General features: G+C 41.4%; 1 protein-coding gene across 19 annotated transcripts in view; it reads right to left on the reverse strand.

Annotated features, from left to right (window-relative positions):
• Positions 1-24,267, reverse strand: part of NCALD (neurocalcin delta) — a 445,958-nt gene that overhangs the window by 53,750 nt on the left and 367,941 nt on the right. For 4 of the 19 annotated variants that reach the window (XM_063816499.1, XM_063816504.1, XM_063816500.1 and 1 more), the window contains one exon: positions 9,476-9,565. The exons of 13 other annotated variants lie outside the window; for them this stretch is intronic. The gene's annotated coding sequence lies outside the window, so the exon portion shown is untranslated. Of the gene's footprint in view, positions 1-4,708; positions 5,573-8,921; positions 9,042-9,475; positions 9,566-24,267 lie in introns of all 19 variants that reach the window. 2 more of the 19 variants (XM_063816495.1, XM_063816502.1) reach the window with 2 other exon arrangements.

Raw genomic sequence — 24,267 nt, forward strand, 5'->3', positions numbered from 1 at the left:
CCAGGCCAAGGAGAGGAGGCACCTGGAATTCTGCATCCTGTATCCCTGTGTACACACACAGTAAACCACTTAAAAATACACATGCTGCTGAATCTTTAACTCCATTAAAAGAAATTGCAAAGAAAATTACATTCTGCTTTTTCCTGAATAATGTGACTTCTGGCCTTATCTATTTAATCTTGCAGCACAGACAAGCTTATTAGTACACATAGCTCAGTAGTTATGATGTCAGCAAACACAGCTCCACAGAGGTGATCTAAGAAGAGGAGACTTTACAGCTATGCGTTTATCATGTGTAGCTAGCAAACATCTTAAATTTATACAAATGACATACAGTATATCATCAGAAGCACAAATATAGTCATGTAATAAATGGCTGGGACTGACAACCTAAGCCTTCCTCATTGAAGATACAGCTAAAGTTTCAAACATGCTTACTCCTATAGTCAAATTCAGCTTTATGGATGGGATTGAAACAAAAATGATTACAGTGAAAGGAATAAAAAAAAGGAGGGGCTAGGTATGGTGGCTCATTTTCCCAGCATTTTGGGAGGCTGAGGCAGGAGGATCACTTGAGTCCAGAAGTTCGAGACCAGCCTAAGCAGCATAGGGAGACCTCATCTCTACAAAAAAAAAAAAAAAAAAAAAAAAAAAAAAAAAAAATTAACCAAGCATGGTGGCATGCATCTGTGGTCTCAGCTACTCAGGAAGCTGAGGTGTGAGAATCACTTTAGCCCAGGAGGTCAAGGCTGCAGCGAGCCATGATGGCACCACTGCACTCCAGCCTTGGCAATACAGCGAAAGCCTATCTCAAAAAAAAAAAAAAAAAAAGAAAAGGAAAAAAAAAAAGGGCCGGGTGCGGTGGCTCACACCTGTAATCCCAGCACTTTGGGAGGCTGAGGTGGGAGGATCACGAGGTCAGGAGTTTGAGGCCAGCCTGGCCAACATAGCGAAACTCTGTCTCTACTGAAAAAAAAAAAAAAAATTAGCTGGGCGTGGTGGTGGGCACCTGTAATCCCAGCTATGTGGGAGGCTGAGGCAGGAAAATCGCTTGAACCCCTGAAGTGGTGCACCACTGCACTCCAGCCTGGGTGACAGAGTGAGACTCTGTCTCAAAGAAAAAAAAAAGAAAAAGGAAATTCATCCACATAATTTTATTGAAGAAGAAAGCAATAAAGGAAGGATGCTATATGTAAGTATTCCATTTGAATAACTGTGAAGATAAATTTGCTAGTTTTCTCTTTCCCTTCATCATGAATTATGATGTGCAACAATGTATAAAATGATACAGAGCACTATGCTAATCCTGAGTCAATTGCTTATTTCTTTAAGAATAGCTTTTTCCATTATAAGAAAATTATGCAAATATAGAATTTGACTGTATTCATAGAGAAGTGATAATAAAAGAACATAGAAGCACAGTAAAATACTAGAATTAACACAACAGTGATCAAATCCGAGTTGAATCCATTTTTGTTTCGTAGCAAAAAATAAAAATTTATGTATATAGTTTGATAAACTGATCCTCATTAGATTACAAGGATTTTTTTTTAAGTTTAGGTTGCAGGACACAGTACAGAACGTGCAGGTAGGTTTGTTACATAGGTAAATGTGTACCATGGTGGTCTGCTGTGCCTGTCAACCTATTGCCTAGGTATTAAGCCCTGCATGCATTAGCTATTTGTCCTGATGCTCTCCCTCCATCCAACCCCTGGACAGGCCCCAATATGTGTTGTTCCCCCTCCCCTGTGTCCGTGTGTTCTCATTGTTCAGCTCCCACCTATGAGTTAGAACATGTGGTGTTTGGTTTTCTATTCCTGTGTTAGTTTGCTGAGGATGATGGCTTCCAGCTCCATCCATGTCCCTGCAAAGGACATGATCTCATTCCTTTTCATGGCTTACAAGGATTTTAAATATGTATTTACATATGTATTAAAGAGTGTATTTTAAAATATTTAAATTTATTCCCAGTAGATCAAATAGCAGGATTGAAAAATTAGAATGAATATCATTCCTAGAATAAAGGCCATGAGCTATGCACTTTAGCACATGAGAGATGCTTGGAATAGTGTCTTTACTCAGGAAGATTCCATCTCCCTTTCAGTTATTTCACAAGAATTTCCTGAAAACTCAGTGTGTTCCTGGATATTACAGTAGGTCCAAAGCATGATATGGGATGGAATGGCAGGGGAGACTGGTCAGCTGGTAGAGCAGATAGAGGACTGCTTTATACAAAAGTTGTGATATCTATATTCAAATAGCATAATCTAGTTAAGGCAATAACACGTTACACATGAAACATTTAAGTCTACAACAAAGGTAGGAGTTCTCTTCACTATGAGATTGGGTTAAGGAGCAATTAGAATTGTTGGGTTTTGCCTTTAACCTAACCTATTAAGAAAGGTAAAGGTGGTTTTATGGGCACAGGGGGATGTTGACAGGTGAGTACAAAGGGAAAGTGATACTTTCCTCTTGAACTTTCCCTGCCTTTCATTCCCTGGACTCCCTCAAATAACACTGAGCTGTGAGTGACACTATCAATTCTGAGGCTGTTTTCATTATTCACAGATGCCAGAAGAAATAGGATGACAATAAACCAATCTCTTCATGAATTTATGAGGACAGATATCAGAATCGAATTATAAAAATGTCCTGAGGATGAGGCACACAGCAAAGCTGTGACCAAGTTTTATCTGAAATCTGCTCCTAATTGCTATGGGAGCAAAGGACTGAGTAACCCCCAACACTTGAGTAACCACAGTAAGTGGGAAAGGATCCCTTTGGGCCAAGGCTCGGCTGGGAAATCACAGAGGTGGTTTGGACAGCGTGTGAACTCCTTTAAACCCTAGAGAAGTTAAGAAGGCACTGAGATGTAAACAGCCCAGAGCCTTGACTTGGAGAAGTGTCTTCCAAGGAGAATGCAATTTGTTGGTGGAACGAACCAAAGACAGATCGACAGATCAAGGCTCAGGCCCTGGGCCATCATGCTACCTCTGATCGCCCCTTTCTCCCTTCCTCAGCTCCTACCATCTTTGGCATTCAGGGTCCTCATGATCCTCCCCAAAGACTCCAGTCCAGCCCCCTCAGTCCCCTGGTGCTCATCTACTGCAGGCAGGGAAGCACATTCTACCTGTATCAACCTAGATGGGAATCCCAGCTCTGTCTTCCCAGCAGACTATCCCTGACCTCCACCTCTTCCCAAAGCAAATATATTTTTAGCTTCTTGAAACCAGAGCATTTTAAACATCTCCAATTTCAAACAGAACCAAATCCTTACATGTGCATAATTCAAAGTTCACTTGGGTGATTATCATAGTCAAAGAAACAGTTCCAAAGTAACTGAGAAGTCTCCATCTCTAGCAAGACACGTAGTGCTGGCAGATCTTAAAATGAGTTTTTATCTTTTATCTTCTTTCTGTCAAGTTTTAAAAATCTTAGGATCTGAGTTTCAGGCTGTGCAGAGATCCAGTTTCACTTCTAGTTTATCTACCATATATCTTCGTTGTCAAGATCAAGCTTAGTCAGGCAAACTACCTATGGAAATTTCTACTAAGCACGTGTCCCTGCCATGGGAGCAGGAAGCTATTACAATCGGCAGGCTGTTACAGCAGTGCTGCTTGGCCCTTTATACTTCTAGGCACACAGAGAAAATGACACTATGTATGCAGTACTCTGGTAAGTGGATGAGAATGCTGAAGGCTCCAGGAAGCCGGGTACTCCTGCTGCCTGGAAAGCCAAGGGATCAATAACACCTCATTCACAGCTCACCTGGGATGAGAAATCCTGACTTAAATAACCAAAATAAAATTTAATAATTGTATGGTGAGGAAAGACTGCTGGTGCCTTTGTAGGAATCAAAGCAGTGGCTTTGAAACATTAGTCTTTGGATCTTCATGTCATCATCAAGCATTTGTGGGGGGTAGGGTGGGGGGGACTATTCATTTCACCGAGAACGTCCTTGATAAAGCAGTAAAAATTAAAATTTTATGAACTCTCAAAAAACGTAGTAATTGCAGAAAAGAGAAAATCCAACAAACCTATTATGCATGCTCCACCATTGATTCAGAATAACTCAATTGCTTTTTCTTAGATAATAGAGCCACTTTACCATTTTAGCCTGTCATCTCTTATTGTTTAAAATACACATAAACCCAGACGGGTGATGTTCAGTGCCCAGCCATCACGCCCTGGTGAGCAGCAGTTTTCATTATGTGGAAACGGGCTTTGAAATGCAATGACTGAGATGTAGGGGGAGAAAATCTGTCCACAGAAGATTTTCTTTTCATTTCCCAGCTTCCCTCATACTGTGTCAGGTTTTCTTTGAAGACAAAATTAGATGTACCAGAGCCAAAGAATATTGCACGGTGGTCTTTCCAAGCATTGTGGAGTGACTCGAGTTAATTAGAAAACTTTATAGATAGGACTTGGTTAAGACAGTTCTTTTCTGGGAAAAGACTTAATTACAAAGTGATGTCACAATGCAGTGAGTGGGCCCTGCTTCCCTAAGTCTGTTCTGTCCTGCTATTTGGCATCACCACAATCACCTGCAATGTGATACGTCTCTAACTCATCCAAGGGCCTCCTAGTGTGCCAGTCCTAATGTTCACCCTCACTTCATTACTGGTCACCTGCCTAGCAATATGCTAAATGCTTTTTTGCACATTATCTCATTTAATCTCTGTAACAAGTAAGAGAGAGTATCACTCACCTCACTTCACAGATGAGGGCAATGAGGTTTAGGGAGATTAAATAATTTATCCAAGATCTGGCAGACAGTAAGTGGTGCAGTCAGATTTGAATACAGGCACACCAGACTCCAAGTCCCTGCTTCGATCATTACGCACCACCATATCTCATTTAAAGAAAGAGAGCTGGGAATGAACACACATTTGTGTAATAGTGTACAGTTTTACAAAGCACTTTCATACCCAGTGTCTTACTTAATCCTCCACAATAATTCTATGCACTAGTTATCGTTATACCGCATGTTACAGATTTAAAAATATAGGCTTGGGGAGAGAAAGTCATTGAGCCAGAATTCAGGCCTCCAGTGAAAAGATGAAATTCAGAAATGCTAAAACATGCAATTAAGTTTCATAATGGTAAGGAATGAACATAGACATCAAGGTCCAAGATCTGGATTTGAGTTCCTGTTCTGTCACTTACTAGTTAGGTGACCCTGGGCAAGTCATTTAATCTGCTGTAAAATGGGCAGAATAATACCTTATAAGGTATGGACCAAATGAGGTACTGCATGTACAAGTGTTGCAGAAATTATCCAGTGTAATACAGATACTAATAGCAATAGCAACAACAATGGTTATGATACATATATATATATGTTAGTGCCATAATTTCATGTTCACTTCAGCCTCTTCAGGATGGAAACACAAGAACACATTCAAGGCAGAGCTTCATAGCTGCTCATATTGATTCAGATTCCTGTGTTGAGATTTGAAATTCAGGTCTTCAAATGTGAAGCAAAATATTTTCCTTCAATGTTTGCAAAATGAGCTTCCTTGTTTTTTCATCAACCAAAACCAGTACCCCAAATGATCATCACCATGCATCTCTGAAACGTAAATTTTATATTTATTAATTATAATTATATAATAATATATTACATTTATGTCTTTAACTGGATAAATGTAAATTTTACATAGATAAATCTTTGCATAGTAATAATGATGACCTTATCGTTAGCTAAGGTTCATTTCTCACTTGGATCTTTCAATAAATTCCACCAAAAAGATGTCATATCTGCGATGCCATGCTACCCTGATGGAATTACAACCTGGAATTGTTCCTCTCATTCTTATGGTGTTAGGGCAAAGATGTTCCAATCAAATATGTGCTGAGTAAGAGATATGGCCCAATCTCAATTATGCCATCACCAACACTGCCCTTAAAGCAGCCAACTCTACGATATCCAGTATAAGTGGTTCCAACATGAAACCCAGTTTAGACACCTCTGCTTTGGAAAGTGCCCGTGGCACACAGTCTGTTGGACCCACACCCAGCAGCTCTTTTCCTGCCCCACACCCACAGAGTCCTGATGTCCTTCTGGCGTCTTCTCCTCCTTCCCACTGTGACACAGGCAAAATCTGGTTGGTCTAAGCCAATGATAGTGGTTGCATCTTTTTGCCAAGAATTGGTTAGGGGAAGGCTAATGAATCAGGAAAGGACAGCTGCTAGAAGCCTTTGGGGAAAGAGTCTCCTTGCTAATAAGATGGAACACAAGGAAGCGAAACAGCCTTTTCCCGCAGTTTGATGATATGGCTAAAATTGTTATGGTCGTCTTGTGACTGCAAAGCCTTAGGATGAAGTGCCCCTGAGGCTGTGAGAAAGAGAGATAGAAAATCATGATGATATCATTGAGCCACCAGTTGGGCTTCCTCCCATAACTTTCAGTAGTGTGAGATAGAGAATAAATTTTCTCTGTGGCAAGCCAAGGTTGGAGTTTTTCAGACTTGTACCTGGAAGCATCCCAACTGGGACACCATGGAAACAACCACAGTTGCACTTCCCTACAGATTATCTCCTCTTTAAGCCTACTTTCCAGGGTTCCCTTTTTACACTGAGCTTGAGGAAAAGTGATTTTTTTTTTTTTTTTTGAGATGGAGTTTCACTCTTGTTGCCCAGGCTGGAGTGCAATGGCACGATCTCAGCTCACCGCAACCTCTCCCTCCTGGGTTCAAGTGATTCTCCTGCCTCAGCCTCCTGAGTAGCTGGGATTACGGGTGCCCGCCACAACACCTGGCTAATTTTTGCATTTTTAGTAGAGACGGGGTTTCACCATGTTGGCCAGGCTGGTCTCGAACTCCTGACATCAGGTGATCTGCCCACCTTGGCCTCCCAAAGTGCTGGGATTACAGGCATGAACCACCGCACCCAGTGGGAAAAGTGATTATTATACACTAATAATGGAATGAGAAAAGCTCTGATTTGAGTGAATTGCCACCATGGACTCAGACCTTCCTCCTCTAATGAAATGAGACATTTTCCTTTCAGAAAATATCCCAAAGGCTCAGGTTTGATCCCAGAGTTCAAGGGAGGCCTGGTCACCTGTCTTTTTTTGTGTCCCCATGGCTTATTAAAAAGGGAGGAAAAACAGATTTATAAAAATGGTGATTTAATCTAAGCATTTACGTTTAGCAGATTTATGACACAAGTAAAAATTCAATGCACTACAATTAGAATATTCACAAGCAAATTGTAGGATCATAAAGATATTAATTCACAGTGCACCCTAGGTGCTGTGGTCTAGGGACCCAAGTTTAAGTGGCTTGATTGTCAGCTCGTTCATCAATCTCACCAGTATAACTCTAAGTTGACATAAAAACTTAGTGGAGAAAGTGACAAAAGTGTGGTCCTTCGTGAATATGAGGCCTTTCTCCATCTGCCTCCCACCCTGCCCATGGTGGGCTTGGCTGGCCACTGTGGTTTTTTGTGATTGAGCATATTCCTATAAAAGCACTCCCCATGAACCAGTGCTTTACACACACTAACTCATTTAATCATCATAACAACACTCTGAAGATGGTCTTACCATCATCCTTATTTTACAGAGGAAGGATGAGGCACAGAGAGGTTAAATGAGTTATGCAAGATGACACAGCAAACAAGTGGTAGAGGCAGCATTAAAATGCAGGGCCATAACCACAGAACTCTCGTTCTAAACCAGTACATTATGCAGTCTCTGTGCTGATACAATCATAAAACTATGGGGATAAAGAGAAGCAGATCTGGAGAACAGAACCAGGTTAGGCTCTCTCAAGGCCAGGGAGTGTGTGAGGTTTGTTGGTGCCACAGGATAATCACTGTGCAATATGAGTGTGGTCTCTTTTGCTCTTCTTACCCTGGAGCATGTGTGCATGCGTGGTGTGTGTGTGTGTTTTCCATATGTAATTGTGCAGCAGCATCTTGTCAGTTTCATGAGTTTAATTCTGTGTGCTTTAAAAACTCCTTCAACAAAACTTCCCAAAGCCAATGCTTTGCTTTCTAACACTTATTTCTAACCAGGGTTCCACAGTGGATTAGAAATAAATCCTTAACATAATTACATTATCCTGAAATAAGTCCATTTGTCTTTTTCTTTTAAAACAATTTTGCTATAATCACTTCAATTGTTTCTAAATTAAGCCTCATAAATGGCTCTGCAGAATGGATAGTCTCCATGATCAGAAGTGCTTCTCCAAAGAAGCAAAAACTAATCCTGGAAGTGACCTCTCACAGAATTCCCATTCTACTTTTTGAATAGGATTTAAAAAAGGGCTGACTGAGGCAAGAGTTCTGGGGGCCTCTGGAACCCAGTCTGACAAGAAGACTATTACAGAATAATTAATCACAGACCAAGATGTACAGTAGATCTGGGTGAGAGCCCTGCTTTTCCACTAAGCATATGACAGGCTAGCTATGTATACTCTTGGAGCCTCAGTAATCTCACCTGCAAAATAGGGATAATAATGAGTACATGATATATAAGCTTGTATAAAGAAACATTCATAAAACCCTTAGCTTGGTGTCTATGCATATACAGAGGAAGGAGGAAACTACTGCCCTTCCCCCTACCCTCTATTCAGGTCACTTTTCAAGAGGCACTGATATCACTGGGTGAGCCCTCCAGTCCACTATTTGCCAGAGGTGAGAACTACAGGTTGTTAAAGTCAAATATATTCCCTCTATCTCTCTCTTTCATCTGGCTCTCAAGATATGCAGAAATCCGGCACCCTCTTCCTCATCCCTTTTACTTCCACATAGTACAGGGCTGCTGTCTCTTCTGGCATAGCAGCTGGATGGTGGTGTACTTGTCTGTTCTCATGCTGCTAATAAAGACATACTTGAGACTGGGTCATCTATAAAGGAAAGAGGTTTAATTGACTCACAGTTCAGCATGGCTGGGGAGACCTCAGGAAACTTACAATCATGGTAGAAGGGGAAGCAAACATGCCCTTCTTCACATGATGGCAGGAAGGAGAAGTGCTGAGCAAAAGGGGTAAAAGCCCCTTACAAAACCATCAGATCTCATGAGAACTCACTCACTGTAACGAGAACAGAATGAAGAGTAACTGCCCTCATGATTAAATCACCTCCCACCGGGTCCCCCCCCATGACACGTAGGGATTATGGGAACTACAACTCAAGAAGAGATTTGGGTGGGGACACAGCCAAACCATATCAGGTGGTAACACTGGAATTTAACCAAAAGAGTGGAAGAGGCCGCATCTGGGCCTTGAGTCCAAAACATCCTCTTGACTTGATCACCGGAGAGGCCCACCCTGGTTGTCCAACTGGTGATAAAAGGTACTTTGATTTCCCAAGGTCTGTATATTTGTAGCCCCCAGAGAAACCCCCAGGAGAGAAGGGCGACTGGCAGAGCAGGATTTGGATATTTCCAGGTCTCTGGCTACAACATGACTCAACCACTACATGGAATAAAATGGCAGCAGGCACGCCAAAAAGAAGTGTCACTCACCTAAACAAAGACTCCACTCATTCCTCCAAGTTGCTTCAGTTCTAGAGACAAGGACACTTTCATTCTCCTTTTAAAAATTCCTTTTTCTCCCTTTAAAGCAAACAGACAACACTTGGCCTGGAGCTTTCTGTCAGACTCTCTGAAGTCCTTCCTGCCTAGGAATGTCCAGGGGAAGTGAGAAGCCCCTACCCTCATCTTCTGCCAGGTGATGAGCAGGCCTGCCTTCTCTGGGAGATGTTTGCACTTGGCCCTGGGAAATCAGAACTCTAAAGAGGTCTCCACCTCTGATGACATGCCTTCTGCAGAGTGGCTCTCGTTTTCAGCAAGGAAGTCACACTTGCTTTTAGGGTATATCGCCTAAAAGGTTTTAGGTATGATAACAGCTGGATTTCTCTTTTCCATCAGAAATACATCCAAGTGCAGAAACGACCAGTGTCATCACCTTTTATATCACTGTTACAAACCACACATAGCTCAAAGGTAGAAACAACCCAAAAGTTCATCAACAGATGAATGGATAAACAAATGTGGCAGATACATACAATGGAATACTATCCAGCCTTAAAAAATGAAGCTCTGACACATGCTACAACATGGGTGAACCTTGAAGATATTATGCTACATGAAAGAAGCGAGACATAGGAAGACAAATATTGCATCATTCTACTTATATGAGGTACCTAGAATGGGCAAATTCTTAGAAATGGAAAGTAGAACAGAGGTTACCAGGGACTGGGATGTTGGGGCGTGGGGAAGGAGATGACTGGAGAGTTAGTGTTTCATAGGTACATAGTTTCTCTATGGAATGAAAAAAGTTCTGGAAATGGGTAATGGTGACAGTTATACAACATTTGAATATACTTAATGCCACTGAATTGTATGCCTAAAATTAGTTAAAATGGTAAATTTTTTGTTATGTTTACTTCACCATGGAAGGAAGGAAGGAAAGGAGGGAGGGAGGGAAGGAGGGAGGGAAATGAATCGCCCAGCTGTCCAGGGATAACATCTCCATGAAAGGGGAGGGCCCAGAATTCTACCCTGGCTTCCCAGCAGCCACATGTCACTGGGGCAGAACTTTCCTCAGTGACTGAGAAAAGATCAAAGACAAAGGAAACAATGATCTTCACAAGACCTGGCAAAGAGCACTTACTAAATAGTCCCACTGAAAAATAATGGACTCCACAGTGATTTCTGCTTATTCGTGGAGACAGCCTGCCCCAAAGGTGGGGGTCAGCCATGACTCAGCTTTCAAAGGCTGCCAGGCCCTTTGACCAGATGATAACCACATAATCCTGCTGTATTCTTCAGCACATGGTTTATGACCACGAATATTATTTATTTCCAAGTTAGAAGTATAAATTTATCAGGCATTTCCAGAAAAAGATTATTTCCCCCAAACAATGGCATGTTTTGGCTACTGTAAATATAAAACTTAATTCCATTACTTCTGCTCATTAAATATATATTTTAAAGTTTCCGATTTTATTATGCCATTAGAAACAGGTTTTCTCTTAAATATTTTGTATAATATGGTCATTTTCTTGGTCTTCTAAATGATCCCTGCTAAGAATACAATAAACAGTAAAATATATATAATTCATCCATAAAAAATGCAACTTCCAGCTATAATTCAGTGAAGTTGAATAGAAAGCATAACTTACATCTGCTTCTTTATTCCTAATAACTGTAAAAATAACTAAAATATTCTAGAGGTTATAGTCATGGAGACAGCACCACTACCTTAAAAAAGTAAAATATAATTTGTTGAGGAACATCTAAGTGGAAGAATAAAAACTAACAGAGAAAAACAAACCTAACCAAAATAATTAAATTCTAGTTTCTCTCTTTTTTCAACTTGGATTAGTCCATAACAACTTAGTGGCCTGAAGTAACCACAACAAAGAGTGATTTCCAAACCTGGCAAATTCTAAAAGCTTAGATGAGTTGGAACACACAAAAGATAACCTATGTATCAGAAATCCAGGAGTGGTGGTCAAATAACACGAAATTATCTTGTGCTCTTTCATCCCCAAATTGAGTTTTCTTATGCTTTATTTTCACCAAGTAAAGTGTTTGGACTAGGTTCCAACGCTAATGGACCCTAAGGTGGGAAAAGAAAGCTGGTGTGATAAATAATGGATAAATAAGGTACAGCCCTGCTCTGCAAGAGCTAGCAATCTAGTGCTCAGCAATATAATGTGAGCTACAAATGTCAAATGATGTATGCAATTTGAAATATTTTAGTCACCACATTGAAAATTAAGAAGAAAACTTTATTTAACCAAAATGGAATTTCAACATGTAACAATTTTAAAAGTCACTAATGAAATATTTTACGATCCTCTTTTTTTTTGTTCTAAATCTCTGAAATTCAACATGTATTTTATTCTTACAAGCCATCCCAATTTGAATTTCAATGCTCAATTTCATGTGCTCAGTAGCCACATGTGGCCAATGGTACCATGTTGAACAGGAAAGATAGCGGGAGGCACAGAGAATATACAAATAATTCAAATGCATGACTGTCTCTTATTAGGGCTATAAAAGAGACATAAATAAAACATCCAGGGCACCTTCAAAGAGGTGGTTGCATCCGAATTGAGTCTTGAGAATCTTAAAGTTAAGAAATGGTATAATCGGACTTGAATTGTATAAAGGGCTGACTGGTGGATGAAGGGAAGATCAGATGGGTGGGATAAGAAGAGAGAGAAGGAATCAAGAGCGTAGATGGGAGATATTGAGAACCTGGACAAAGGCCAATGTGAATTTAAGAGGTATTTTTAAGGTAGAATTAGGAACTGGACCTGTAGAGACAATATATGACACTGCTGGTGGTTACCCACAACCATTTCTCTTCACTTTCCTGTTAACAAAAACTTGATTTCGTTCAGGAATTTTACACCCTCTACAATGTCATGTTTTTAGGGAAGATGAAAAGACCCCCAGTCCCCAGAGAATAGATATTGATTAGCGTAAGGCAGTTACAATAACTTTATCTTACCATGGACTGGCTTGGGAAGGGACTTGGGATCCAATTTTGGCCAATAAGACAAGTCAGTCTGCAAGGGTAGGGGTGGGGTTCCAAGAAGGGCTTCTTAGACCTTAAGACACAAGGAAGGGATAGTCTCTTTCTGCGTCTAGTGCGTGGTGTGGTGAGGATGAAATGCCTGGAACTGATGCAGCCAATGTATCACTCTGAGGTGGGTGAGTCAACCAAGAACTGAGATTAGCAGAGCGGAATTATGGACTCCTGATAGCATTATTAAACCACAGAATTAGCTAATCCTGGAAGCACTCTACCTCTGGACTTATTGTTCTGTGAGATAACATATGATTTAAGATATTTTGGGTTATCTCTTATTTACAGTTGACAGCATCCTAATAAATAGGAAAAGAGAAGGATCCAGACAATGCCCCAACCACTGGTAAGAACCATGAGGTCTTTCCTTTGCGCAGCATGTCAGAGCCTGTGAAGTGCTTTCACCTTATGTCCTCATTGGACCCTCCTAACAGCCCTGGGGGGTGTGTCGACAGGTACCACTCTCTGCTTTCACCTGCAAGGTAGAGCCCTCTCCCTAGCTTTCCTTTGCATTTCCAGCAACCAGTACAGTATCTGGAATAATAATTTTAGCTATCATTTAGGTAGCATTTCTTGGGCTTTTTCTGTATGTTGGAAACTGTTGGATGTTTCCTATACAAAATCTGACTTTATTCTCTCATTTACAATATCTTACAACAGCTCTACAAGTTGGGTATTGTCTTAGTCTATTGGTGCTGGTATAACAAGATGTCATAAACTGGGGAACTTACAAACAGCAGAAATTTATTCCTCACAGTTCTGGAGACTGGGAAGTCCAAGATGAAGGTGGCAGCAGATTTGATATCTGATATGAGGGCTGGTTTCCTGCTTCATAGAGGGCAACTTCTTGCTGTGTCCTCATGTGGTGGAAGGGGCAGTGGTCTCTCTGGGGCCTCTTTTATAAGGGCACTAATCCCATTCATGACATAATCACTTCTCAAAGGTCTCACCTCCCAATACCATCACCTTAGGGGTTAGGATTTCGACATATGAGTTTGGGGGATGCAAACATTCAGACCATAGCAGGTGTTATCACCATCTAACAGATGAGGGAATTGAAGCTCAGGAGGGTTAAGTTCAAGGTCTCCAGGTAGTGACAGAGGTACAACCTGAACCCAGGTGTCTCTCTGTAAAGGCTGTGTTCTTTACCACCAAGATACACTCGGCACAGGGCCAGTCCATATGTTTATTGAATGAATGAATGAATAAATGAATGAATGGATGGATGAATCAATCAGTCAAAAAATAAATGGATGTTCCAAGAGATTAAGTACCTTACACAAGGTCACTCTGCTAAAGAGCGATCCAGACAGGTCTTCTAACTCCAAGGCCAGTGCCCTTCCTAGCACATCCTATGACTATACTATCACTTATTTGGTACTTGGTTAGACACCACCTTGGATGGTGACTGATAATTTCTTTGTGTGTGAGTCTCATCTCTGCAACTAGATTGTCAATTCTTTGAGGTGGCACCATCTTATTTTGTTTGTAGCTAACATAGCAATCAGAATAATGCACTGTTCACAGTTAAAGTCTTGATTTTTAAAGAAACTACCTTCAAAATACAAATGACTCTAACTCCTGGTTTGCCCTCAACAGTCCCAGTTGATACCGCTGCCCCAACTTCAGTATTAGTAATGTTCCTTTTTACTCTCAGAAGTATTCCCGTTTGGACAATCAATTATATAGTCACCTTAATCATGGTAAACAAGAGTTCAATTTGGCCTGTTTCAGATATGCTCTGTCAACCATGCCCAGCACAGCTGTCTTTGCCTAAAGATGGATCCAACAGCCATCAGGGTTCATGACCAATGCTGGGACACAGATAATTTTCATGCTCATGACTCTTCCTTACCTCTTTCCTCCACCATTCACCCTATCTTCTCCTGTCTCTCAAAATATCTTCTTTTTTCTATTACTGCTTTACCCTCCAGCAGCTTTTCCAGCCCGCATCTCACATCCTAAGGCTTGCAGGCAGAAACCGGGGAATAGGTTTTAAAAAGCCAGGGAAATACATTGTAACATTGCTCCTACAGCCTGACTGCTGTTCTTGGCTGAAATCCTTTCCAACATAAGATAACACTCCTTTGTAAACAGCAAAATAGGAGAAAACAAACCTTTTGTGACTAACCATTTACTTTTGGCTTCCATGTCCTGTGTGAATATGTATGCATTGGGAATGTGGGGACACACAGTAAATCAGATGACTCTTTTACCAGTGAAAACATATAGTGGTGACAAGAGATTCTCAACAGGTTAAATGCTACTATGAGCTCACTTTGAACCACTTCAAGTTCTGGAATCATGACTGATGTGGGGAGAATAAGAAGCAGAACAATTCCTAAACACACACTGTGTGCTGAGCTGTCATCAGACGGGACCTGCCAGAGATTAAGTTTTTGTCCATCTCCCTTCCCCCACCTTTTTTTTTTTTAAATCAAGACAAATGTCAGAAAATCAGATCAGAAGTGGCCTCATTGATGAGTATAAATGTACCGCTAGTGGCTCCATTGTCTATGGAGATAAGTGTTTCAAGGTCCTTTATTTTGAGGATTTAACAGAAAAGCTGGTTCACTGTTTTGGTGAAGGACCTTGGGAGAAAGCTTCCATGAGGTGACAGATCATTAAGAGGACTTCACTCAGCACAAGTGGGGCTGTCCTGAGACCCAAGATGTCACTGTATAGGTAAACTCTCCTGGCTGGCACATTCTCTTGGCCTGAATGGTCAGCACGACCAGCTAGGATTCCCTGCAACAATGGATAGGCAATGAGTATCAGACTGTACCTGGCCCGTGTTCAACAGCGCCACTGTGTGGCAGTGAAAAGCAAGTGCAGGGTAGACCAATGAGACCTCAGCAGTCTATGCTATGCATTTGGAAGTCAAGGGCCATCTTTGCACGGAATAAGCCCTGGAGATTTCAGGACAATTAAGAGGAGGAAAAAGAACAAGACAGAGATACTGGTTTGCCTGCTAATGAGGTATATTGGATTTCCGAAGAATTAACTAAAATAAGAGGGATGCAACTTTACCTGCACTGCCGTTTGTGAGTGGTTCTCACCAGTTACAAATGCACCTGACAAGAGAATCTGACTGAATGAGATTTTCCTGGTAAGAATATGGCTTGATATACATTGTATGTCTTGTTTTGCAATTATTAAATTTATCCTATTAGAATCTCTACTATGCAGTACATAAGGAATTGACTGACTTTTTCACCTGGCAATGAATAATGCCACAGTACCATGACCACCTTTCCAACATGGGTGTGGCTGAGAACTTCTGGAAGGATGAACACAATCAAAGACAATACTGGCTCCCTTCTTAGTCTCTTATGTCTCTGTCTTTTCTTTAAGATTTATTATTCTTTAGGAACAACATTTTTCCAATAAGCAAAAACTATTTCATGCCATAATCCTTTTTTCTTCCTCTTGCTTCCTCCTGAGTTCCATGTCAATATTTACACATCGCTGCTCACTCCTACTGTTTACCCACGATGGCCTTCAGATCCTGTCCTCAACCTCTCATCAAATAACCTCACATTTTCCATTATTCACTAGAACCTCTCATAACATTTCCATTTCAACAGAAAACAACTTTCTAAGGTCAAGTACTAGTCTCTCTTTTAAAAAGAAAAGTAACTGAACATTCAAGGTGCTATGGCAAGCCATGAGAATACTAGGTAAAGCTATGTGTTACTTTCCAACTGTTCGCTCCATTTTCCTTATCTCTCCGGAACTTAAAACAGAGCATGTCCTGACCTCTGAGGGCTGCAGAGACAACTACTCATAGAGGGCCAGTCATCTCTAGTTTCTGTGACTTTTCCCAATGAATAAGAAGGAGGTAGAGAAGAGCAAGAAGAAAAATGGCTGTCATTCTTTTTATTCCCAGGTCTAATGAAGTATTTTGAATTCCAATGTTCCAAAAATATTTCATTTTTTTCATGAAATTGTGAAATAATTTTTCACTTGGCCTTCTTCATCACCCCAGTTCTAGATGGTAGGGGTTTTTTTTAATATCAATTTTACCTAAAAATTTATTATAGTGTTTCCCCTTTCTCTATCCCTATATTAATTAACCTTGCCTCCACTCTACCTTCATTTATACCTAGCAAAGTGCCTGGGACACAGTAGGCCTTCAACAAATATAGTGAAGTAAATGTGAACATAATTTCTTGCTTGCACTACTGTACTCATTTCCTAACCCAAACAACCATCAGAGAGGCTATTTTAACAATTTTTTTAGAGCCTCCCACCTCCCAAGTAGCTAGGACTACAGTTGTGTGCTATCACACCCAGATAACTTTTTATTTTTTGTAGAAATGGGGTCTGGCCATGTAGCCCAGCTGGTCTCAAACTCCTGGCCTCAAACATTCCTCCTGCATCAGCCTCCCAAAGCACTGGAATTACAAGTGTGAACTACCATACTGGCTGATTTTTAAACTCACATCTCTTTATGCCACTTTCCTGCTCACCAATACCAGTAAATCCCCACTGTCTTCAATGTCATGTCTGATCCTTCAGTCTAATACTACAAATGGCTTTGTAATCTGGCCCCAGCCTGCCTTGCCTAAAGCACTTGACCCTCTCTCCACCCGCTCCTGCTCCAACTCCACAGAAAGGCAGGCCCTTCTTAGCAGGCCCCAGCTCTCCCCCTCCATAGGCTGTCTCCTGCTGACATCCCAGTCTCCACTGTTCCTACTCATCCTGCCTGGATTCCCACCAAATAAAGCCTGAAACAAGTGCTTACTTTCCAATGACAAGTCACCATTGATCCTGGGTGACAAATACTGTCTTGAGCACTTTATATAACACTGCAGTATTTCCTTGAATCCCAATACCAATAAAAGCTATGTATTAATTCATTCAGTAATCTGTTCCTCCCATGAATTATGGCAGATCCAGGATTTAACCCTATATGTCTGTCATCAAAGACCAGGTGCCCTTACTCACCACATCCACCACATGCCTTCTGTCCCCATGTGTCCTGACTCTAGGCATGCACCTCTCATACCTCTCGGACCTGTCTATGGTATTCATTACATTGCAAGAGAGTTCTGTCTACAGATTAGAGTTCCCTCACAGGATTATGAACACCTCAATAGCAGGCCTGGTGTTTATATATCTGTTCATCTCTAGTGTCTAGCATAGTGCTGGGACACAGGATGTGCAAAATACTTTTTTTCTGTAGTTTAATTTGAATCTGTGCATCCAATAATAAGAAAGATCCCAACCTACTTAAATTGGAGAGTTGCATCACATGTAGATCTTAGAGCTCTTTTACTACAAAGTACAAATCCAGTGGCTCAATTGGATAATAAGGATGCTGAATCTCCACTTGCCATCCCCAACTTACTTCATACATCAATATTTTTAACTCATTTATAGGAACCTGGCATTGTGATATTCGTGACAACCATCTATAATTCAACCAGCCAAGCACACCAGCAGAAACCGCCCACATTTTCAATAACAGCATTGCTTAATCTGAAATGCTTTTTGGAAGACAAAGAAGCATTCATAAAATGGAACAGTAGTGAATGTTGATAATGAGAAAGTTTTATAACAAAGTGTCTTGCTGATTTATATAGTACTTCCAAGCCAATGGCTAGAAGAAATTTTTATAAAGATTCTCTCTCCTAAGCCTAGGCGACATGCCAGAAAGTTGTCAGTGTCTTCGAAGACAAAGAAACTGAGAGAGGGAGAGGGGGAAAAGGAGGGAAGGAAGAAGAGAGTCAGGGAAGAGGAGCAGGAGGAAAGAGAGAGACAGGGATTGCTTTTAATATCTTGATACACCAATGGGGAAAACTGTATGCAGTAAAATGAGGAAAACATCCCAGATTATTTTCTGGAAGGAGTTGTCATCTGAATTCAAAGTGGGTCTTGAAGGTATCCCAGGGACCTGCCTGCTCTCAGGACTAGGAGAGCAATGTTCTCTTTCCTACTATTATTTCAATTCTGCCACACAATAAGGAGTCCTGGGGGCCAAGGAACAGGGAACTGCATTACTAGACATGCATCCCCAAAGAAGACCAGACAAAATTACCAAAGTTTCAGGTGACCAGACTGAATTTCCAGGAGCTACAGTCACTTCCTTTGTGCAAAAAATATAAAAATGTACAGCTACCCTCAAAGCTTGACGAGAGTAGTAATATCTGTCACTCAGGGCCTCAGATAAAAATGTATCATCAGTAAGGGCACATGGCAGGCTTAGGTAGAGGGAGAGACTGGGCTGATCCCTGATTAAACAATACCTAGCACTTACTCTCCCTTAGTAGTTCAATTAAGGGCAGTGACGCTTGCATTTAGACACTGCGGTTCCCAAGGCCACACTAGACCCCAAGGGGTTGGTCAAGTCAAGATGGTGGGCAATAAACAAGCTGACCCAAGGTTATGGCTCCAGTCCCATGAGCCTGGTTTTGACATGATTCTCCAAGGGCTACTGACTGATAATACACAGATTAGGTCTGGTTAGAGAACATCTCTTCCCATTTCCTCCAGCAGAACACCTCAGATATTGGCAATTTGTCACGCCAAGAACACATAGACTGAATTTTCCACTCCTCCCACGCTGTTTGGCTGGCCTGGCTAGCAACGGGCTTTATTTTTACAATGCTTATCACTCTGCAGCTTTACCTCCAGGCCAGTGGGCTCTGAAGCAGCTGGAAACCAGAGCCAGCTGGGGGCCCTCCACTGAGCAGCCACCACTCAGAGCAAGCAAGAAGAAAAGGATTGCCACAGGCCATACTGCAAAATATTCTGGGAAGGACAGATGACAACAGGAGGGGGAAGGGACCTCCATTCATCCTAAAGTAAATGCAAACTGACGTCTGGATTAGGGGTGGCTGAGGTTCCCGGAGAGCGTCTGGCTGTCTTAACTAGATGCAGCAAACCTCTTGCTAATTCAGATAGATGAAGAAAAGCCAGCGTGCATTCGTGAAATTCCAGAACCACAGCGCATAGGCTGTTTCTGTCAAGTCCATACAGCAACTCAGCTTTATGTTAAACATAAGTTTTCAAGTTGAGGTGTGGCTATAGCCTATGTTATTGAATCTATCTCACTTGCCATAAGCAGTAGTAATTTACATTCAAATAGTTAATGAAGTTAAGTCATGCAAAGGTTTGCTTTCATGAATTTAATAACAGCACCCCTTATACTCTTGTTTATTATATTTATTTACCCAGTTTGGCCTTTCTTCAAAGGCATCATAGAGATAAAGCCAAAGCCAGGTCAGGTCAAATCATAAATTTCAAGTTAGTAGAGTGCAAATGGGTGAAGTTTTCCCTTTATAGTTAGAAGCCCTGTGTTCTATCCACTTCCTCCTGGGAGCTGTGAAAAGTTTGAACAGATGTTCACATTCGGGTGGGGGCGGGGGGAGGGATGCTTTACTGCTGCTCTATTTACTTCCTCCAGCAGGATCCGTTTCCATGTCCTTATGGACTAGAGAGAACAATTCCACCAGCTTAACTGCTACCTGGGGGAGGGGCAGCCTGAGATCCTGGTTCCCATGAATCATGATGAATTAAGAAAGGAATGTGGGATGCCATGAAAACACACTTAGCTCTGTCTTTCAGTTCTCAAAATTAGGTCAGCAACTTTGCTGGAGCAGTAGCTTCATCTTTGGGTGCTTTAACGAGGCATCCAATCATCTGGAACATGAAGCCATTTAGTCAAAGTTTATTTTTTGCATCTGTGTTACTACAGCAGCCTCCCCAGCTTAGAATGAAGGGCGTGTGAGCATAGGGAGAACCCACTTATGACTATGTTGCCCTGTGACATTTTTTTTCCTGCAGTGTTTACCCTGGGATTGAATAGTGTTTGTTTTTGGCAGTATAATAAAAACTCTCCAGAAAATCTCTTGGATGAAAGTGCATTCACCAAATCACCCAATCAGGAAATATTTATTAAGAACTTATCATTTGAAGGCACTGAGAGTGTAAAATGCAGCCCTACCCTTTAAGACCTTATTATTTAGTTGGAGGTGACAGCAGTATTTACAGATATGGCTAATCATGGACTTGTTTCCCAGTATTCAATCTCCCCTTCTTCCTTTCAGTAATGGAATCCCGAGCTGCGCACGCAGCTACCCTACAGACTAGGTTTCACAGATTGGCTTAAGCATGGCCAGGTGACTAAGTTCTGGCCAATCAGTTGTGAGTAGAAGTGAAATGTACAACTTCTGGGTCATACCTTAAAAAGAAACCACTTACTCACTTTTTCTCTTCCCCCGTTTCGGGGCCTCGAATGTACATGTGGGAGTATAATCCAAATTCCACTATCTGAGGAGAACAACATAGTAGGGAATGGTGGAGCAAATCTATGGAAGGAGTTGGGCCCCTAATGACCTTGGGAGCATAAGGGCAATTCTTCTCCCTTAATTCTTCAGCTGAGATGAGAGACAGCAAGAGAAAGAACCCTTCTATCTTGTTTAAGCCACTATTACTTAGTCTCTGTTAAATCAGCTGAATCAATATCCCGACTAATATATATGCATTTTCCCTAAATAGACCAGGAGCTTCCGGATACCTCTTTATTTCCCCAAACCCCCCACAGAGCCTTCATAAAGTAGGTGCTCACCCCATATTTGTGGATCATAATACAAAGATCTAGCTAATAAAAATTCCATTTTGCTCTGGTGAGATAATTTAATACTATTATATGTACTATAAAAAGATAAAAGGGTTAACTATAAGTTCCTTATAAAGGAAATCTCCAAAATGATGTCTGGCTTGGCTTAAGAGACTTAGGAAAAGGCAAGAGGAACATAATATTAATCTATTAATTTCTGAAAGGTGAAAATATTTCAAAACAAGGAGATTTTATCAGATGGCTGACACAGAGATAAGAGAATAAACCTTAGCTTATGGTCAAACATGATTATATAAATCAGCACTGGTCTACAGACACTGCTATCTGGACAAAGTCTACTTTTTTTTTTTTTCTGTCACCCAGGCTGGAGTACAGCGGTGTGATATCGGCTCACTGCAACCTCCATCTCCCAGGTTCAAGCAGTTCTCTCCCTCAGCCTCCCAAGTAGCTGGGGTTATAGGCGCTTGCCACCACACCTGGCTAATTTTTGTATTTTTAGTAGAGATGGGGTTTCGCCATGTTGACCAGGCTGGTCTTGAACTCCAGACCTTGTGATCCACCCGCCTTGGCCTCCCAAAGTGCTGGGATTACAGGCATGAGCCACCATGCCCAGCCAAGGCCTACTTTTAATAAAAAATGGACAATAGATGCTCAACTGAAGAAACTTACCTAATATCAGCACCTCTTGCCTATGATTCTTTTAGGTACTGTTTTAGGATAGCTTTACTACTTATTAACTGTGGGACCCTAGCAAATTACTTAATTCCTTTAAGTCCCAGTTTCTTTATCTCTACAATGGCAATTCATCCAACAAATATTTATCGAGTGTATGTATACTACATATCAGGCACTGTGCTAGGCATTCTGTCTCAGGCAAACAGAAAAATTAATAAAATTATATGGAATTTTAAAAAACAATAAATACTATGGATAAAGTTAGAGCAAAGGAGACCAGGAATACCGGTGGCAGCAATTCAAATATGGTGTTATGGAACAGGGCTCCTTGAGCAATGATTGTGGCTTAAATTAGGGTGGCAGCAATGCAAGTGGCAAGCTATGGTTGAAGTCTGGGTAGGTGCTGAAGGTAAACAAAATTTTCTGACAGGTTGTAACTGAGATATGAAAGGAGGAAATGACTCCAAGGTTTTTGGCTTGAGCTAAAACTGGAAGGGTGACGTTGGTAACCAATGACAGGGAAAGGTACAGAGTCACGTTTGCCCAAAAGATCGACAGTCTAATTTTCAGATGTGCTGTGTGTGATGGTTCATCTTATGTGTCAACTTGATTGGGCCACAGGGTGTCAGATATTTGGTCAAATATTATCCTGGGTATTTTATGAGGGTGTTTTTGGATGAGATTACCATTTGAATCAGTAGACTAAGTAAAGCAGTTGTCTTTCCTAATGTGAGTGGACCTCATTCAGTCAACTGAAGGCCTGAATGGAACAAAAATCTGACCCTCCTCCAAGTAACAGAGAATTTCTCCTGCCAAATTGCCTTCAAACCATGACATTGGCTTTTTTCTTGCCTTCAGACTTGAACTAAAACATTGGCTCTTCCTGGGTGTTGAGCCTGCTGGCCTTTGGAATGGAACTACACCATCACCTCTCTCCTGGATCTCCCACTTGCCAAGTCACCCTGCAGATCTTGGGACTTGCACACCTCCATAATCAGATGAGCCAATTCTTTATGACAAATTTCTCTCTCTCTCTCTCCACACACACACACACACACACACCCTATTGGTCTGTCTCTCAACAGAACCTTAAATAATGCACTGAGCTTGGGATGCCCATTAGATATTCTAGTCGAGTAGGTGGACGGATCTGAGTCTGGAATTGGGACTGAGTTGAAAACTGGTACTATATATTTGGGAATCACTGGCAGAAAAACAGTATTCAAAGCCATAAGACTGGATGTGCTCATTGAGGGAATCAGTGTTGATAGGAAAGAGGAACAATTACTGAATCCTCCAACATCTAAAGATCAGAGGCTTTGGCTGCAGACATTGAGAAGGAGCAGCTGTTGAGATAGGAGGAAGCCAAGAAAGTGTGGTGTCATGACCAAGGGGAGTATCACAGCAAGGAGGAAGGGGCGATCCCCTGTACCAAATGCTGCTGTTGGTCACTGCCACTGGAAAATGCCATTGCATTTTTAGCAATATAGTGGCCACTGGTGACCTTGACAAGAAAAATAACACCGGAGAAGTAGCACCAAAGTCCCATTGGAGTGGGTTTAGGATGAATGTGAGGAGGGAAGTCAGAGGTAATGAGTACAGCCCCCTTTGAAAGACCTTTGCTTAAAAGGAGTGCAGGAAAATGGGATAGTTGTTGGCAGGGAAAAAGAGGTCAAGAGAAAGTGTTATTTTTGTTTTGTTTTTAAAGGGAGCACTACCAGCATGCTAATAATGTCATTAGCTGCCATTTATGGAGCACTTCACTGTGGTGGCAGGTGCTTTGCATGTGACACTCAATTTAATCCTCCTAATAGTTTTGCAATGTAGATATTAATATCTTTATCTTTCATGCAGGGAAACAGATGCTAAAAGAACATGAGAAACTTTACAAAACCACAGTCAGAAAGTGGCTGTGTCAGGATTTAAACTCATGTTGTTCTAACTTGAACACAGGGACTTTTTACTACTACAGTCTATTGGCTCCCATGATAGAGTCTGCTAATCATAGAGCCTGCCTCCTGCGGCAGGATCAGGCATGTGAAGGTACCAGGCAAATATGAATCTTCAGGATTCTCATCAGTATGTAGGAAGCTCCTAATCGTATATAGCAGTATGCAAAGAGATTTGTATCCTTCTGTGGCCCCAACCTTTAGGAACAAGATGTATAATACAGTTATCCTAATATAGACTTCTATACACGGCACTCCAGGCAAACAGAACTTACATCACATCCAAGGAGGGGAACAAACAGTAGCATGCGAATTCTATTTTCAGATTAAGCAGGGGAGTGAAAAGAAATCCTGTCCTTTTTTACCTAGCACACTGGTGTGGATCCAAGGAGCTTCATAAATATTTGCTGTTCCTGCAGTTGCTGCATTAAACTGAGCGGGGCAATGTTCCAGAGAGAGAATGCCTTGGGAAGGCTCATCACTATCCTTGGCAATGAGAACT

This window comes from Pan troglodytes, chromosome 7, assembly GCF_028858775.2.
Source record: "Pan troglodytes isolate AG18354 chromosome 7, NHGRI_mPanTro3-v2.0_pri, whole genome shotgun sequence".
NCBI lineage: Eukaryota > Metazoa > Chordata > Mammalia > Primates > Hominidae > Pan > Pan troglodytes.